Below are 17,031 nucleotides of genomic sequence, written 5' to 3' on the forward strand. Positions count from 1 at the left end.
GTGCTCAAGTTGTACAAACTCTCCCTGGACCTCACAAGTCCGTTGCAAAGTGATGCACATGTTTAGGGGGAGATGTGTTACAACTTGACCCTTTGAGACTAACCATATGCTTGAGTTTGCTTGATTTAGTCTCGAAGGCGAATTGAAAGGGAAAAGGTGGACTTGGACCATGAAAGACTTCCACTGCACTCCGATGAGAGGGTAACTTATTCCAAGTTCATCTCATGAACTCTTATTGCCCTTTGTTCTTGATTGAAGATTTTGGTGAGGCAATGGGGTTAAAGGGCCAAGATTGATCCCGTTTTGGTGCTTGATGCCAAAGGGGGAGAAAATAAAGGCCAAAGCAATAAATGGATCAGCTACCACTTGAGAAATTTTTGAAAATAGTAGAATAGAGCTTTTGGATTGTTCAAAACTCTTGCATTGCCTCTTTTGTCAAAAGTTGGCTTCTTGTGGGGAGAAGTATTGATGATGGGAATTAGGGGGAGTTTTTGAAATCTTTGATCAATCTCTTTTGGAATGACTCTCTTTATGCTTCAACATGTGTGTTTGACTTAGAGATAGAGATTTGAGTTTGATTTGCAAAAACAAACCAAGTGGTGGCAAAGGATGATCCATATATGCCAAAAATTGAATCAAAATAAATTTGAGTTTTATTTGAAGTGATATTGCACTTGTTCTAGTTGCTTTATGTTGTGTTGGCATAAATCACCAAAAAGGGGGAGATTGAAAGGGAAATGTGCCCTTGGGCCATTTCTAAGTATTTTGGTGATTGAGTGTCAACACAAGTGCTTAAATGTGAGTTTATGCCCATGGATGAACAAAGTGCAAATCATGAGTAAAGGTATGTTTCTAAGCCTTAGTACATTGGTTTTGTGTACTAATATACTTGTCTAAGTGTTTGAAACAGGAGAAATCGAATAAGAGAAAAGTTGGCTGTGTACAGCCAAAAGGCTGTTCGGTCTGGAGCACCGGACTGTCCGGTGCGCTAGGCTGACTCGGCGCGAACTGGCCGCTCTCGGGAATTCGCCGACGGCGTACGGCTAAAATTCACCGGACTGTCCGGTGTGCACCGGACTGTCCGGTGAGCCAACGGTCGGCCGAGCCAACAGTCGGCCGCGGAATCTGCGCGCGACACGTGGCCGGGCCAACGATCGGAAGGGGGCACCGGACTGTCCGGTGTGCACCGGACATGTCCGGTGCGCCAACGGCTCCCAGATCTGCAACGGTCGGCAGCGCTGTTTAAGGAAAGATATCGGGCACCGGACAGTGTCCGGTGTGCACCGGACTGTCCGGTGCACCCGACGACAGAAGGCAAAGATGGCCTTCCAGATTTGCTCTCAACGGCTCCTAGCTGCCTTGGGGCTATAAAAGGGACCCCTAGGCGCATGGAGGAGATACACAAGCAACCTTAGAGCATTCTTGATCATCCACACTCAGTCTTTGCGCATTTGTTTGTCATTCTCAGTGATTCGAGCTCCGTTCTAGTGAGAACTTTGAGATAGTCTTTTGAGCTCGATTCTTGGCCGTGTGTGTGCGCATTTTGCTGTGGATTTGTGTGTGTTGCTTCCCTCCCTTACTCCGTGCTTCTTTGTGAACTTCAAGTGTAAGGGCGAGAGACTCCAAGTTGTGGAGATTCCTCGCAAACGGGAAAAGATTAAAGTAAAGAAGAACACCGTGGTATTCAAGTTGATCATTGGTAAAGAGTGTAGGATCGGCCTTTCCGACTTTGAATCCATTAGTGGTAAGAAAATCTCTAAGGCATTCATACCATGCTCTTGGGGCTTGCTTGAGCCCATAAAGCGCCTTAGAGAGTTTATAGACATGGTTAGGGTACTTACTATCTTCAAAGCCGGGAGGTTGCTCAACATAGACCTCTTCTTTGATTGGTCCATTGAGGAAGGCACTCTTCATGTCCATTTGATAGAGCTTGAAGCCATGGTAAGTAGCATAGGCCAATAATATACGAATTGATTCAAGCCTAGCTACGGGTGCGTAGGTTTCACCGAAATCCAAACCTTCGACTTGGGAGTATCCTTTGGCCACAAGTCGAGCTTTGTTCCTTGTCACCACACCATGCTCGTCTTGCTTGTTGCGGAACACCCATTTGGTTCCTACAATATTTTGGTTAGGACGTGAAAATAAATGCCATACCTCGTTCCTAGTGAAGTTGTTGAGCTCCTCTTGCATCGCCACCACCCAATCCGAATCTTGTAGTGCTTCCTCTACCCTGTGTGGCTCAATAGAGGAAACAAAAGAGTAATGCTCACAAAATGTGCAACACGAGATCTAGTGGTTACCCTCTTATGAATGTCGCCGAGGATGGTGTCGACGAGGTGATCTCGTTGGATTGCTTGGTGGACTCTTGGGTGTGGCAGCCTAGGTTCTTCATCTTCCTTGTCTTGGTCATTAGCATCTCCCCCTTGATCAATGCCGTCATCTTGAGGTGGCTCATCTCTTTGACCTTCTTCTTCATCAACTTGAGCCTCATCCTCATTTTGAGTTGGTGGAGATGCTTGTGTGGAGGAGGATGGTTGATCTTGTGCATTTGGAGGCTCTTCGGATTCCTTAGGACACACATCCCCAATGGACATGTTCCTTAGCGCGATGCACGGAGCCTCTTCATCACCTATCTCATCAAGATCAACTTGCTCTACTTGAGAGTCGTTAGTCTCATCAAACACAACGTCACAAGAAACTTCAACTTGTCTAGAGGACTTGTTAAAGACTCTATATGCCCTTGTGTTTGAATCATATCCTAATAAAAAGCCTTCTACAGTCTTAGGAGCAAATTTAGATTTTCTACCTCTTTTAACAAGTATAAAGCATTTGCTACCAAAGACTCTAAAATATGAAATGTTGGGCTTTTTACCGGTTAGGAGTTCGTATGATGTCTTCTTGAGGATTCGGTGTAGATACAACCGGTTGATGGCATAGCAGGCGGTGTTGACCGCCTCGGCCCAAAACCGATCCGAAGTCTTGTACTCATCAAGCATGGTTCTTGCCATGTCTAATAGAGTTCTATTCTTCCTCTCCACTACACCATTTTGTTGTGGCGTGTAGGGAGAAGAGAACTCATGCTTGATGCCCTCCTCCTCAAGGAAGCCTTCGATTTGTGAGTTCTTGAACTCCGTCCCGTTGTCGCTTCTAATTTTCTTGATCCTTAAGCCGAACTCGTTTTGAGCCCGTCTCAAAAATCCTTTTAAGGTCTCTTGGGTATGAGATTTTTCCTGCAAAAAGAATACCCAAGTGAAGCGAGAATAATCATCCACAATAACTAGACAGTACTTACTCCCGCCGATGCTTATGTAAGCAATCGGGCCGAATAGATCCATGTGTAGGAGCTCGAGCAGCCTGTCAGTCGTCATGATGTTCTTGTGCGGATGATGAGCACCAACTTGCTTCCCTGCTTGGCATGCGCTACAAATCCTGTCTTTCTCAAAATGAACATTTGTTAATCCTAAAATGTGCTCTCCCTTTAGAAGCTTATGAAGATTCTTCATCCCAACATGGGCTAGTCGGCGGTGCCAGAGCCAACCCATGTTAGTCTTAGCAATTAAGCAAGTGCCGAGTTCAGCTCTATCAAAATCTACTAAGTATAGATGACCCTCTAACACTCCCTTAAATGCTACTGAATCATCACTTCTTCTAAAGACAGTGACACCTACATCAGTAAATAGACATTTGTAGCCCATTTGACATAATTGAGAAACGGAAAGCAAATTGTAATCTAAAGAATCTACAAGAAAAACATTGGAAATGGAATGACCAGGTGATATTGAAAGGGAAATGTGCCCTTGGGCCATTTCTAAGTATTTTGGTGATTTAGTGTCCAACACAAGTGCCTAAGTGTTAAAAGGTGGACAAAGTACAAATCAAGTATAAAGGTATGTTTCTCAGACTTAGTACATTGTTTTAGAGACTAATGTATTCTGTCTAAGTGTTGGAAACAGGAAAAATCAAGCTGAAATTAAAGATGGCTTTGTTCAGCCAAAGTCAGCTCTGTCTGGGTGCACAGGACTGTCCGGTGGTGCACAGGACTGTCCGGTGGTGCACCGGACAGTGTCCGGTGCGCCAGGCTGGCTCAGGCGAACTTGCTGCTCTCGGGAAGTGATTAACGGCGTACGGCTATAAATCACTGGACTGTCCGGTGTGCACCGAACTGTCCGGTGAGCCAACGGTCGGCCGCGTGAGACACGTGGCCGAGCCAACGGTCGGAAGGGGGGCACCGGACTGTCCGGTGTGCACCGAACAGTGTCCGGTGCGCCAACGGCTCCAAAGCGCCAACGGTCGGCTTCGCCAAAGAAGGAAAGAAATCCGCACCGGACAGTGTCCGGTGGTGCACCGGACTGTCCGGTGTGCCAGGCGACAGAAGGCAAGAATTGCCTTCCTGAATGCATTCAACGGCTCCTAGCTGCCTTGGGGCTATAAACGGGACCCCTAGGCGCATGGAGGAGAACACCAAGCATTCTCTAAGCATTCCTAAGCACCAAGTCTTTGATTCCGCGCATTTGATTCTTTGCTATAGCAATTAGAGCTCCATTTGAGTTGTGAACTCGCTGAGTTGTGTTGTGAGCTCTTGTTGCGATTTGTGTGCGTGTTGGTACACTGATTTCGTGTCTTGTGTGTGTTGCTCATCCCTCTCTTACTCTGTGCTTCTTTGTGAACATCAAAGTGTAAGGGCGAGAGGCTCCAAGTTGTGGAGATTCCTCGCAAGTGGGATATAGTAAAGTGAAAGCAAAACACCGTGGTATTCAAGTGGGTCTTTGGACCGCTTGAAAGGGGTTGATTGCAACCCTCGTCCGTTGGGACGCCACAACGTGGAGTAGGCAAGTGTTGGACTTGGCCGAACCATGGGATAAACCACTGCGCCATCTCTGTGTTGATCTCTTTGTGGTTATCGTGTTGTGCAAGCTCTCCTCTCTAGCCACTTGGCTTAATTGTGCTAACTCCTAATCAAGTTTTGTGGATTAAGTTTCAAGTTTTTACAGGATCACCTATTCACCCCCCCTCTAGGTGCTCTCAGATATAGCAATTTTACCCAATCCTTTGACCAAAGCTTGGTTCCCATCCCCGAATGTGATAGCTCGTTGGGGATCTTGGTTTTTCTCGTAGGAGGAGAACATCTCCTTCTCCCCTGTCATGTGGTTTGTGCACCCGCTATCGATGATCCAACTTGAGCCCCCGGATGCATAAACCTACAAAACAAGTTTAGTTCTTGACTTTAGGTACCCAAATGGTTTTGGGTCCTTTGGCATTAGACACAAGAACTTTGGGTACCCAAACACAAGTCTTTGACCCCTTGTGCTTGCCCCCAACATATTTGGCAACTACCTTGCCGGATTTGTTAGTTAACAAATAAGATGCATCAAAAGTTTTAAATGAAATGCTATGTTCATTTGATGCACTAGGAGTTTTCTTCTTAGGCAACTTAGCATGGGTTGGGTGCCTAAAACTAGATGTCTCACCCTTATACATAAAAGCATGATTAGGGCCAGAGTGAGACTTCCTAGAATGAATTCTCCTAATTTTGCTTTCAGGATAACTGGCAGGGTACAAAATGTAACCCTCGTTATCCTGAGGCATGGGAGCCTTGCCCTAAACAAAGTTAGACAATCTTTTGGGAGGGGCATTAAGTTTGACATTGTCCCCCTTTTGGAAGCCAATGCCATCCTTGATGCCAGGGCGTCTCCCACTATAAAGCATACTACGAGCAAATTTAAATTTTTCATTTTCAAGTTCATGCTCGGCAATTTTAGCATTTAATTTTGCTATATGATCATTTTGTTGCTTAATTAATACCATATGATCATGAATAGCATCAATATCAACATCTCTACATCTAGTGCAAATAGTGACATGCTCAGTGGTGGATGTAGAGGGTTTGCAAGAATTAAGTTCAACAATCTTAGCACGCAATATATCATTTTTATCTCTAAGATCGGAAATTGTAACATTGCAAACATCTAGTTCTTTAGCCTTAGCAAGCAATTTTTCATTCTCAATCCTAAGGCTAGCAAGAGAAATGTTCAATTCTTCAATCTTAGCAAGCAAATCAACGTTATCATTTCTAGGATTGGGAATTGAAACATTACAAGCATTTGAATCAACCTTAGCAATTAAACTAGCATTTTCATTTCTAAGGTTGTTGATAACATCATGGCATGTGCTTAGCTCACTAGTTAATTCCTCACATTTTTCAACTTCTAGAGCATAAGCATTTTTAACCTTAACATGCTTTTTGTTTTCCTTGATTAGGAAGTCCTCTTGGGTGTCCAAGAGGTCATCCTTCTCATGAATGGCACTAATTAATTCATTTAACTTTTCTTTTTGTTGCATGTTTAGGTTGGCAAAAAGGGTACGCAAATTATCCTCCTCATCACTAGCATTATCATCACTAGAGGACTCATATTTAGTGGAGGATTTGGATTTAACCTTCTTATTTTTGCCGTCCTTTGCCATGAGGCACTTGTGGCTGACGTTGGGGAAGAGAAGTCCCTTGGTGACGGCGATGTTGGCGGCGTCCTCGTCGGAGGAGGAGTCGGTGGAGCTCTCGTCGGAGTCCCACTCCCGGCAAACATGGGCATCGCCGCCCTTTTTCTTGTAGTACTTCTTCTTCTCCTTTCTTCTCCCCTTCTTGTCGTCGCCCCTGTCACTAGAAATAGGACATTTTGCTATAAAGTGACCGGGCTTACCACATTTGTAGCACACCTTCTTGGAGCGGGGTTTGTAATCTTTCCCCCTCCTTTGTTTGAGGATTTGGCAGAAGCTCTTGATGACGAGCGTCATTTCCTCATTATCGAGCTTTGAGGCGTCGATTGGTTGTCTACTTGATGTAGACTCCTTCTTTTCCTCTGTTCCTTTGAATGCGACACGTTGTGCTTCGGACATGGAGGGACCATCAAGCTCGTTGATATTCCTTGAGCCTTTGATCATGAACTCAAAGCTTACAAAATTCTCGATTACTTCCTCGGGAGTCATTAGTGTATATCTAGGATTGCCACGAATTAATTGAACTTGAGTAGGGTTAAGGAAAATAAGTGATCTTAGAATAACCTTAACCATTTCGTGGTCATCCCATTTTTTGCTCCCGAGGTTGCGCACTTGATTCACCAAGGTTTTGAGCCGGTTGTACATGTCTTGTGGCTCCTCCCCTTGGCGAAGACGGAAGCGACCGAGCTCCCCCTCGATCGTCTCTCGCTTGGTGATCTTGGTTAGCTCATCTCCTTCGTGCGCGGTCTTGAGCACATCCCAAACTTCTTTGGCGCTCTTTAATCCTTGCACTTTGTTATACTCCTCTCGACTTAGAGAGGCGAGGAGTATAGTTGTGGCTTGGGAGTTGAAGTGCTCGATTTGGACCACTTCGTCCTCATCATAATCTTCATCCCCTACGGATGGTACCTGTACACCAAACTCAATGACATCCCATATACTTTTGTGGAGTGAGGTTAGATGAAATCGCATTAAATCACTCCACCTTGCATAATCTTCACCATCAAACGTTGATGGTTTGCCTAATGGGACGGAAAGTAAAGGTGTGTGTTTAGGAATGCGAGGATAGCGTAGGGGGATCTTACTAAACTTCTTGCGCTCATGGCGCTTAGAAGTAATGGATGGTGCGTCGGAGCCGGAGGTGGAAGGTGATGAAGTATCGGTCTCGTGACCACCTTCCTCATCTTCTTTTTCTTGTCGCCACTCTGATGCGACTTGTGGGAAGAGGCTTTCTTCTCCTTCCCCTTCCCCTTGTTGCGGGACTCTTCTGATGAAGCTTTCCCATGGCTTGTAGTTGGCTTGTCGCCGGTCTCCATCTCCTTCTTGGCGTGATCTCCTGACATCACTTCGAGCGATTAAGCTCTAATGAAGCACCGGGCTCTGATACCAATTGAAAGTCGCCTAGAGGGGGTGAATAGGGCGAAACTGAAATTTACAAAATTAATCACAACTACAAGCCGGGTTAACGTTAGAAATATAAACGAGTCCGAGAGAGAGAGAGTGCAAAACAAATTGCAAGCGAATAAAGAGTGTGACACGCGGATTTGTTTTACCGAGGTTCGGTTCTTGCAAACCTACTCCCCGTTGAGGTGGTCACTGTAACGCCCTGAATTTGGGGGTAGAATTTTTTCTTCTTTTCCCTCACCAAATTTAGGCGTTACCATTTCCTTTTCCCTTTTTCTCCTCGCTAAACATTGATCTTTTCCAAAGTTATAGCGGGATTCGGCTTGAGATCCCATGTAAAGCAAAACCCTAAAATACTTTATTTTGTGTGATGCACCATGCCGAACCATGCATACTTTTTGATTGTCTAAAATGTAAATGCATTCATCTAGAGAAAGTAGATTATTAGAAAAAGAAACCTTTTTCTTCTCCTCTCCCCTCCTTCCCCATTTTCGGCCCAGCCGCCCCCCCCTTCCCCCCCCCCCCCCCTGCGTGGGCCTCGCAGCGGCCCAGCCCCCCCTTCCCTTCCCGCCGTGGGCCGCCTGGCGGCCCAGCCGCGCGCCCCCCTCCCCCTTTGGGCCCAGCCGGCCCAACCGTCCCCCCTCCCCTTTTCTTTTTCCAAAAATCCCCCTACCCGCGGGCCCCGCTCGTCATCCCCTCTCTCTCTCCCTCACCCTAACCCTAGCCGCCGCCTCTCCCCTGCCCTAGCGCCGCCGCCGCGCCGCCCTCCCCTCCGGTGAGGTTTCTCCCCCCCCCCCCCTCCCTCCTCTCCTCCCCTCCCTCCTCCTTCCCTCCCGTCGGCGTCCCCCGCCCCCGCGCCATGGGCGCGCCCGCCTCGGCCCCGGCGAGCTCGGCCCCGGCTCCGGCCGCCCCGGCCTCGCCCGCGCCCGCGCCCGGTCGCCCTCAGCCGCCCCGCCCTCGGCCGCCCGCTCGGCCGCCCTCCCCGCGCCGCCCCGACCCCGCGCTCGGCTCGGCCGCCCGGCCTCGGCCGCCTCGCCCCGCCCGGCCCCCCGGCGAGCTCGCGCCGGCCCCGGCCCCGGCCACCCCGGCCCCGGCGCGCCTCGCTCCGGCGAGCCCGCCCCTCGCCGCGCCCCGCCTGCCCCGGCTCGGCCGCCCCCGCGCGAGCCCCGCTCGGCCCCTCGCGTCCGGCCGCCTCCCGGCGAGCTCGGTCGTCCCCTCCGGCGAGCTCGGTCGCCACGCCCCGGCTCGGCCGTCTCGGCCGCGCCCGCCTCGGCCCCGTGCCGTTCCGGCCCCGGCCGTGCCCCCCGCCGCGCCCGTGCTTCGCCCCGCCCGTGCGCCGTGCTCGCCCGCTCGCCCCGCCGTGCCTTGCTCGCGTCGTGACGGCCCCGGCGTGGCCTCGAGCTCGGCCCAGCGTGCCTTTAGCGCGCGGCTTTGAGCTCGGCTAGCGCTCGGCCCCGACGTGCGCACGGCTAGTTTGTGGCGTGTACGTGTGGTCTCGCGCGCGTGCTCGTGTAGTGCGTGTGCCTTGGCACGACCCGTCGTGCCCCGTCTACCCCCCCCCCCGTGTCCTATGTGCGCTAATCACGTGTTTATATTAATAAGATAGGAGTCTCAATTTGGAAATTGGTTACGTTAGTTAATTTGTATAGCTAATCATCTATCTCATTCAATGATAATCTACTAAAAGTGGTCACGTTTACATTAGTGCATGTAGCTAATTCTTTTATTAGAACCAATTGGAACTAGAGCACGTGACGTCTAGTCATTTGTTTACCCGTAGTGCGTCTCGGGCTTAAGCTCTAACCCTCGCTAGACCTTTTCTCATTTCTTTCTAACCATGGTGAGTTCATTATCGTATGTGATATTCTATGCATATTTACTTCATTTGTTTTCTTGTATGGTGTACTATTTGTTCCCTAATTTGAATGGATGGATGTATGTATGCTTGCAATCGCATAGAGAACGATCCGGTCGAAGAGCCCGAGGAACTCGCAGGAGAAGCCCCTGAGCAGCAGTCGGTTGGTGGAGGCAAGTGTCCCTTGACCTATCTCTGTCCTATATATTCTTTAATTCACCTCTCGCTTTACACATTTATGCCTAAGGATTGACTAGCTTTTGTTATCCATGTCCTTGTTTACCTATTTGGGTTGGATAATTATTGTCTAGCTTTATGCTATTGCTCAAACTCTAATCAATGAACATGATGAGATTATCTATGATACGCTGTTTTCCCTTCTCTTATTATGATGTTGTACTTGTGGTCTTCAAGGGGGCTCGAGCGGTTTCTCGAGTGCCTCTCCGTAAGGACCTGTTCTATGGATGACCGCCCGAGAAAACAGTGCAACCATGAGGGTGGAATGGGATGCCCTTAGCTGAATAATTAGAGGATCTGGGGTGTAGTTCACTTAGCCGTCGTGTCGTCAATGGGGCTCGGTGTATGCGGCTCGCTCTGCCAAGTTTGGGTTCGCCCCTTGGGGAGGAGTGCGGTGCATTTAGGAAACCTAACGGGTGGCTACAGCCCCGGGGAATCTTTGTAAAGGCTACGTAGTGATGCCCTGCTAGGCCACCTAGGTAGTGGTTAATGGAGAGTAGCTCTCTCCGGGCAGAATGGGAATCACGGCTTGTGGGTAAAGTGCACAACCTCTGCAGAGTGTTTGAAAACTGATATATCAGCCGTGCTCGCGGTTATGAGCGGCCAAGGGAGCTCCAGTGATTAGTGGTACTTAATCAGAGACACTTTGGTTTACAGGTGGCTATGAGACTGATGGTTTTGGTTATGACTATGGTGCTGGTAAGTGGTATTCTTTCCGTTTGGAAAGGGTACATCGGGCTAATAACTTGGGTTAATGCTAAAACATGGCTTTCTATTAGTAAATAATAATCTGGCCAACTAAAAGCAACTGCTTGGCTTATCCCCACATAAAGCTAGTCCACTACGGCCAAACAGGATACTTGCTGAGTATGTTGATGTGTACTCACCCTTGCTCTACACACCAAACCCCCCCATCCCCAGGTTGTCAGCATTGCAACCACTGCTCGGGAGAAGATGAAGTTGTGGAAGGAGACTTCCAGGAGTTCCAAGACTACGACGAGTTCTAGGCGTGGGTTAGCGGCAACCCCCAGTCGGCTGCCTGTGAAGGCCGCGTTTATCTACGTTTCTTTTCCGCACTTTGATTTATTGTAAGGACTATATGGACGTCTCAGGCGTATGATGTAATCGACTATTATTTCCCTTTCAATACTATTTTGAGCACTGTGTGATGATGTCCATGTTATGTAACTGCTGTGTACGTGAATAACTGATCCTGGCACGTACATGGTTCGCATTCGGTTTGCCTTCTAAAACCGGGTGTGACATAAGTGGTATCAAAGCCGTGCTGACTGTAGGATCGCTAACCTAGAATAGAATGGTCGTTCTAAGGACTATAGACCTCTGTCCCTGCCTTGACTTTGATATCCCTTCAAAAGTTGGTCATATCGACCAAAACCTATGTTCTACTATATATTATACCTTGCAGAAAATTATGTTTTATTCTAATCCTTCATTTATTTATGATTCATTATTTGCTGGTCATATTAATTCTGTTCTCACCCTTTTGCTTGCGATATCTTTTGTAGATGGCTCGACTTAGACACACTGCACGAAAGTCTGTCATCCCCTTCTTACCCTCCCGCCTTGCTGAGCGTCCGCTTCGCCGTCCCGTGGCCGGTCAGTCCAGTCACTTGGAGAGACTACACCACCGCCTGCATGAGGAGCAGGAACGTCGACAGGAGCAGGAGCAGCAGGGCTCTTCTTTCTCGCTCCAACAGGAGATAGAGTCCGTGAGGAGCTGCTCCCCTGTGCTTCCCTTGGAGACGCCCCCTGCACCACCACTGGGCGCCCCAGCTTCTGGAGTAGCTGCTGGAGGAGACCCAGATGATGGAGGTGGCGACGACAGCTCGAGCCACGACATCGACTTCTCTGCCGACCAGGAGACGGAAGGATGGGTTGCTCGACCCATCACTCGCGACGCTGCTCGCGGGTGTCACTTCCACGATGCGCTCGACACCCTGCTACGTCGGGCACTTAACCGGCGTACTTGGTCCATCGAGTATCGTTGTGTGGTCTACCAGCATAGTCGCGGGGTCTACCCGGACCGCTGGGAGGTGACCTGCTTGGTGCGCCGGCCGGAGAACAGTCTCCAGGGTGCGGAGGCCTGCTCAGAGCACTATTCTATCTCTGAGTGGGACTCAGCTGAGGCAGCCATGCAAGATGCTGCACGGCGTGCGCTTTCGCACTACTGCTCGGTTCTCGGTGGGGTAGCTGACGGTCTTGACCTGAAGTATTACCCCCGCCATTCATCTGGCAGCACAGGAGGCGTGATTGTCTCACCTGTCGGCGAGGACAATCCTAGGTTGAGCAGCACAGTCAACCTAGCCGCCGTGCTAAACACGGAGCTGGACCATGCATTAGACGAGCTGAGTAGGGCTCGTGCTGAGATCGCCCTGCTGCGGGCTGAGCGCGCGGAACGTCGTCACCTGGACGATGGTTCCCCCGCTCCCGTCGGGACTCAGCACCCGTACCGCTCACCTCGGCGTGGACACCAGCCTTATGGCAACCCCGACTGCAAGACCAAGATAAATCTAGAACCATAGATCGTTAGAGTTGGATCTTGTAATTAATACAAAATATATATACATAGAAGCTTCAGTCTTAGCGTTAGTCTCGGTCTTAGTTAGTCTTAGTTAGACAGAGTAGTTTACTATATCCTGTGCATTTATGTTTGTCATGATGAACTATGTTTGGTTTGGATCTTTGTAATGACTGTCACCAGAATGTGGGTATCTCCTGCATTTTGGTTTACCTATTATGTTAATGGAGTTAGCTATATAGTTGGGAAACCTTTTATTCCACTTTCCTCTTTATCTGAGAAGCTGTGTGGTCTGTGTTGGAGATCAGTGAAGATGCTCATCTGTTCAGTGCTGTTGAAGAATTCTATACTCTTTTCTTATGCTGCAAGATTTGCCAGATCAGTTCTGATGTGTGGTTGCATTCTGCAGATGTCAGAGAACAGGCGCAGAGGAGGAAGGCGTGCTCAGCAGGAGCGAGCCGCTCAACAGGATGAGGTGCCCCAGCAACAGCACCTGCCGCCCCCGCCCCCGATGTCGATCGAGCAGATGTTTCTGATGCAGACTCAGGCAGTTCAAGCCATCGGTCAGACTCTGGCCGCCATTCAGGAGCAGCAGCAGCAACAGCAGCAGGCCCCACCTCAGCCTCAGATGCCCAGAGACAAGCGTGCTGAATTCATGAGAGGTCATCCACCAATGTTTGCTCATTCTTCTGACCCCATGGATGCTGAAGACTGGCTGCGCACTGTGGAGCAGGAGTTGCACACCGCTCAGTGCGATGACAGGGAGAAAGTCATGTATGGTCCCCGTCTGTTGAGAGGAGCAGCTCAGTCATGGTGGGAGTCTTACCTCGCCACCCATGCCCACCCCGACACCATCACCTGGGAAGAGTTCAGAGGAAGCTTTCGTCAGTACCATGTTCCTGCGGGTCTGATGACAGTGAAGAAGGAGGAGTTCCTGGCCCTCAAGCAAGGGCCATTGTCTGTCAGTGAGTACCGAGACAGGTTTCTGCAGCTGTCTCGCTATGCTCCTGAAGATGTCAACACCGATGCCAAGCGGCAGTACCGTTTCCTGAGAGGCTTGGTTGACCCTCTGCAGTACCAACTGATGAATCACACCTTCCCGACATTTCAGCACCTGATTGACAGAGCAATCATGACAGAAAGGAAGCGTAAAGAGATGGAGGATCGTAAGCGCAAGATCAGTGGACCCCAGCCTGGAAGTAGCAGTCGTCCTCGTTTCTCAAGCAATCAATCTCAGCAGTTCAGGCAGAACCAGCGTCCACCTCAGCAGCATCAGCAGTTCCAAAGGCAGTACCCTCAGCACCAGTACCAGAACCGTCAGAGCAATCAGTCAGGAGGTCAGTTTCAGAGGCAGAATCAGCAAGCACCTCGCCTTCCTGCCCCAGCAAACCAGCAGAACAATCAGGCAGCACCAGCTCAGGTTGGAAACAGGGCATGTTTCCACTATGGAGAGCAAGGCCACTGGGTGATGCAATGTCCGAAGAAGGCAGCCCAGCAGCAGTCAGGCCCCAATGCCCCAGCAAAGCAGAATGTGCCTCAGCCTGGAGCAGGCAACCGCTCTCAGCCGCGCTATAATCATGGGAGACTGAACCACTTGGAGGCTGAAGCAGTTCAGGAGATCCCCAGCATGATAGTAGGTATGTTCCCAGTCGACTCCCATATTGCAGAAGTGTTATTTGATACTGGAGCAACACATTCTTTCATTACTGCATCATGGGTAGAAGCACATAATCTTCCAATTACTACCATGTCAACCCCCATTCAAATTGACTCAGCCGGTGGTAGAATTAGAGCCGATAGCATTTGTTTGAATATAAGTGTGGAAATAAGGGGGATAGTGTTTCCCGCTAACCTTATAGTAATGGGTACTCAGGGAATAGATGTCATCCTAGGGATGAATTGGCTAGATAAGTATCAGGCAGTTATCAGTTGTGATAAAAGGACAATCAAGTTGGTGTCCCCACTAGGAGAGGAAGTGGTGACCGAGTTAGTCCCGCCTGAGCCAAAGAAAGGAAGTTGTTATCAGATAGTTGTTGATAGCAGTGAAGCAGACCCAATTGAGAGTATCAAGGTTGTGTCCGAATTCCCAGATGTGTTTCCAAAGGACTTACCGGGTATGCCACTAGAGCGGAAAGTTGAACTTGCCATAGAGCTTCTTCCTGGAACCTCCCCTGTCTTTAAGAGAGCTTACAGAATATCTGGACCAGAGTTGGTTGAACTTAAGGAGCAGATTGATGAGCTGTCAGAGAAAGGTTACATCCGGCCAAGCACCTCGCCTTGGGCCGCTCCTGTCTTGTTCGTGAAGAAGAAAGATGGCACCAAGAGAATGTGTATTGATTACCGAGCTCTGAATGAAGTCACGATCAAGAACAAGTACCCTTTGCCCAGAATAGAAGATCTGTTCGACCAGTTGAGAGGAGCCAGTGTGTTCTCCAAGATTGATCTGAGGTCAGGTTATCATCAGCTCAGGATCCGACCTTCGGACATTCCGAAGGCGGCATTCATTACCAAGTATGGGTTGTATGAGTTCACAGTGATGTCTTTTGGTTTGACCAATGCACCAGCATTCTTCATGAACTTGATGAACAGTGTATTCATGGATTACCTTGATAAGTTTGTGGTGGTATTCATTGATGACATTCTGTTTTATTCTCAAAGCGAAGAAGAGCATGCAAGTCATTTGAGGATGGTATTGCAGAGATTGCGAGAGCACCAGTTGTATGCAAAGTTGAGCAAATGTGAATTCTGGATCAATGAAGTCTTGTTCTTGGGTCACATAATCAACAAAGAAGGATTGTTTGTGGATCCGAAGAAAGTGGCAGACATTTTGAACTGGAAAGCGCCAACAGATGCTCGAGGAATCAAGAGTTTCATTGGAATGGCCGGATATTATCGGCGATTCATTGAAGGGTTTTCGAAGATTGCGAAACCAATGACAGCGTTGCTAGGCAACAAGGTTGAGTTCAAGTGGACCCAGATATGCCAAGAGGCCTTCGAAGCGCTGAAAGAGAAGTTGACAACAGCGCCTGTCCTAGTCTTGCCTAATGTGCACAAGCCCTTCTCGATGTATTGTGATGCTTGTTACACAGGTTTGGGATGTGTGTTGATGCAAGAGGGAAGAGTTGTGGCTTACTCGTCCCGACAGCTGAAGGTTCATGAGAAGAATTACCCAATCCATGATCTAGAGTTGGCAGCAGTGGTTCACGCACTGAAGACATGGAGGCACTACCTGTATGGACAGAAATGTGATGTTTACACAGACCACAAGAGTCTGAAGTACATATTCACTCAGTCAGAGTTGAATATGAGACAGCGAAGATGGTTAGAGTTGATCAAAGACTATGAGTTGGAGATTCATTACCATCCAGGCAAGGCAAATGTAGTGGCAGATGCTTTGAGCAGGAAGAGTCAAGTCAATCTGATGGTCGCTCGTCCGATGCCTTATGAGTTGGCTAAGGAGTTTGATAGGTTGAGTCTCGGATTTCTGAACAATTCGCGAGGAGTCACAGTTGAGTTGGAACCTACCTTGGAGCGCGAAATCAAAGAAGCGCAGAAGAATGATGATAAGATCAGTGAGATCCGGCGACTGATTCTGGAAGGCAAAGGCAAAGATTTTCGGGAAGATGCAGAAGGTGTGATATGGTTCAAAGACCGCTTGTGTGTTCCCAATGTCCAGTCTATTCGGGAGTTGATTCTCAAGGAAGCTCATGAGACAGCCTATTCGATTCACCCTGGTAGTGAGAAGATGTATCAGGATCTGAAGAAGAAATTCTGGTGGTACGGAATGAAGAGGGAAATCGCAGAGCATGTGGCTATGTGCGATAGTTGCCGAAGAATCAAGGCAGAGCACCAGAGACCAGCTGGATTGTTGCAACCGTTGCAAATTCCTCAGTGGAAATGGGATGAAATTGGTATGGATTTCATAGTCGGATTGCCTCGCACTCGAGCCGGCTACGATTCCATTTGGGTAGTAGTGGACCGCTTGACCAAGTCAGCCCACTTCATACCCGTCAAGACCAACTACAGCAGTGCAGTATTGGCAGAGTTGTATATGTCTCGGATTGTTTGTCTTCATGGTGTGCCAAAGAAGATAGTGTCAGACAGAGGAACGCAGTTCACCTCTCATTTCTGGCAGCAGTTGCATGAAGCCTTGGGCACACATCTGAATTTCAGTTCAGCGTATCATCCGCAGACAGATGGTCAGACCGAAAGGACCAATCAAATTCTTGAAGACATGTTGAGAGCCTGTGCGTTGCAAGATCAGTCCGGATGGGACAAGAGATTGCCTTATGCAGAGTTTTCCTATAACAACAGTTACCAGGCCAGTTTGAAGATGTCACCATTTCAGGCGCTTTATGGAAAGAGTTGTAGAACTCCGTTGCAATGGGATCAGCCTGGAGAAAAGCAGGTGTTTGGGCCAGACATTTTGCTTGAAGCCGAAGAGAACATCAGGATGGTTCGAGAGAATCTGAAGATAGCGCAATCGAGGCAGCGAAGCTATGTA

This window comes from Zea mays, chromosome 8 (genome assembly GCF_902167145.1).
Source record: "Zea mays cultivar B73 chromosome 8, Zm-B73-REFERENCE-NAM-5.0, whole genome shotgun sequence".
NCBI classification, from domain to species: domain Eukaryota; kingdom Viridiplantae; phylum Streptophyta; class Magnoliopsida; order Poales; family Poaceae; genus Zea; species Zea mays.